General features: G+C 34.0%; 1 long non-coding RNA gene across 1 annotated transcript; it reads left to right on the top strand.

The window, feature by feature from the left end:
• Positions 1-974: 974 nt before the first annotated feature.
• LOC127144211 (uncharacterized) lies at positions 975-1,928 on the top strand. Its single transcript, XR_007815782.1, has 3 exons — positions 975-1,040; positions 1,190-1,244; positions 1,798-1,928. It is a non-coding gene; the product is annotated as an uncharacterized LOC127144211 (long non-coding RNA).
• Positions 1,929-2,863: the final 935 nt, after the last annotated feature.

The raw sequence follows: 2,863 nt of genomic DNA, 5'->3' as shown, positions 1-2,863 counted from the left end.
CCTTGAAGTACGACGAAGAATTGCATTTTTTACAAATTCATTGTTTATGGATATGCTTCATGCCCCGCGAGTTTGTAAGATGTTATCGTTTAAGTCTGGTTTTCTTTGACTCTGATGACATTATTTCCATGAAGAAGAAATTTTGATCTGTCTATATATATAACATTTACTGGGATTTTTATTCTATATTCTAATAGACAATGTTCTTTTCTTTTCTGCTAAATGGAATGCCCAAAGGAATTGAAGAAATTACTGAATAAATGGATTCAACAGTACTTTTAGGTTTGGAGAGGACCAATTCGACGGTGCCGCAGGGAAGCGCCTTGGCCGAAATTACATCCACGGTGGTTCTTGATTGAATGAATCGGACGAAGCGGTCGAGCATGAATATGAAGATTCCACCGGCGGCGATGGTGAAGACGAAATCGCCGACGTGTGGGGCTAAGAAGACGACGAAGATGATGTACAATTGATGAGTGTAGAAGAACAATTCAAAGTTCTTGGTTCTGAGTTTTGGGAGAGAGGTAATCCACATTAAGAGTCCGGCCAAAATGCTTATTACTCCGGGAAGATTCGCGATGCCGACGTCTTTCAACTCCATCAACTACGTATTGCCAAATTCAACCAACTATTTTATTTTTTATTATTATTCTTTTATTATTTTGCCTATGTTTTTCCAAATTAATCTTCTAAATAACATTTAATTTTACTCGAGTTAAGCTAGCTTAGCAATAATTCACAATCAAATATGATTCTATATTCCAAAAAGGAGGTAGACAATGTTCTTTTCTGCTACTATGACAGAAGAAGTTAATGAGCTTATCAAGGAGTTTTTTTTTTGTTAAATAAAAAAAACCTAATTAGTATAGTTATTCTTTTCTGAATACTCGTACTTTCTTAATTTTCTTTTCCATTTGCATTTTATTTGTTATCAATATTTCAATCCTTTTGAAGTCGTATTTGCTTATTTAATCAGGTATTCTAATTGAGAACATGTGACGTGAAGGATTTGTGTTATCCATTTCACCACCTAAAGTAATGTGAATTTATTGATGCTTCAGCATGGAATTATTCATGTAAATCTCACTCCTTGCAGTTTTCTCATGTATTTATTTGTATATGCATTACAAGAAAATTTCAAAAGAATGGAGTACATAAAATAATTTGGTTGATCTACATTTTGCATCAGGTTTAAAACTGAGAATTCAACGAAGCTTGAGCCAATTGAAGAAGTCACCATAAAGGTAAGATTTATGTATATCTAATTATTTCTATTCTTTTCTGTATGCAAAAGTCAAGCATTGTGATTTGATTCAAGTTAATGAAGAACACGTTGGTTTAGTTATAGAAGCCTTATCACATAGGATTGATATAATTTGGTGACTATGAATGGAAGATATAATTTCCATAACTTCAAAAATTCCAAACACAAAGATAGAATGGAAGAATAAGTGTATGCTTTTTTTTTTTTTTTTTTCTGGTGACTATGAATGTGCCTCCTGGACTATTCATTATCTCTAAATCTCTCTCTCTCTTTCTCTCTCAAAGTGTGATAGAAAATGATAGATGTCATTACTTTTTATTCATCCAAAGCCCCGATGTCATTACTTTTTATTCATTCAAAGCCCCCGTTATATATTACAGGTCTCTTATCCTTGCTTGGTTTCACATTTTGGTTATGTATAGAAACTATATAAGTGTTCGGTGTTTTTGTTGGTTAACGTGTTCTATAAAAATTCTTTTCAGGCTAGAGAAGGTGTGAAGATTGAACATGAAAAGAAATTGTCATTGTTGCAGAGTCAGGAATACAAGGGGGAGGATGAAAGCAAGCTAGATAAGACGAAGGCTGCTATAACTAGACTGCAGTCACTAATTATTGTCACATCCCAAGCTGTCAATACAACTTCTACTGCCATAGTTGGACTAAGAAATTCGAATCTCATTCCTCCGCTTGTTGAACTTTGCCATGGGTAATTCCACTCTCTTTAGCTTGTTTTTGTGAAAAAAAATTTTGGTGCAAAATTATGTGATGAAAACCGTGAAGCAGTAATATTGGCAAGATGTTGCAATTCACACATCCCTCCATTCTCTGAATTTCCAATTTGATGGCATCAGCCACATTCCAGACTAGGATAACTATGTCTTTTGGAAAATAGGCTAGTCTTACAATTATGAAGCTTCAATAGGATAGTTTATTGTGTGGAATGCTGATGAAGGGCTTAATTGGTTTTTTCTTCTGCTATTTATCAAGGGCTTAATTGGTTGCAGAAGTGTGTTTAGCAATGATACACGTGGAACTGGTTTTATGCATCTGGCATTCTTAAGTATGTATTTTCAGCTAGAATTTCTTTTACTTTTCTGTTATGGCGGGGACTATGCTTATGAGCTTTTGTTGATATTTTATGCTTATGAGCTTTCGTTGATATTTTAGGTTCTTTTAACAGTGATGTTGGAATGTATTCGTTTAGCTATGGTGGGGACTACGTAACCCATGGTAGCAATACACGCCATGGTTTTTCATTCTCTTTTGGTTGTGTTGTGAATGTTTTCATTTTTTTTCAAATTGATAATGAAGTTCCTTGTTTTCGATAGGTGGGTGAAAACAAAGATGGAGTGGGAAAACTTCCCCTTATTCTAGTGGAAAAAAAAAATCCAAAACACACATTTTTGTTATATATATATATATGTCATATGTATGTAGAAGGTAGTTTGATTAGAGAAAAAAGAATGGAACTAAAGAAGCCTCTGATTGGAGCCATTGTTGTTCAAATCACATACTCTGGAATGAGTATTTTGGCAAAAGCTGCTTTTACTTCTGGTATGAACAACTTCATTTTTATTTTCTATAGGCAAGCTTTTGGAA

The sequence above is a fragment of the Cucumis melo genome, chromosome 12 (assembly GCF_025177605.1).
Source record: "Cucumis melo cultivar AY chromosome 12, USDA_Cmelo_AY_1.0, whole genome shotgun sequence".
Classification (NCBI taxonomy): Eukaryota; Viridiplantae; Streptophyta; class Magnoliopsida; order Cucurbitales; family Cucurbitaceae; genus Cucumis; species Cucumis melo.
Note: the sequence above shows the minus strand (reverse complement) of the source record. Positions and strands in the feature narration are given on the sequence as shown.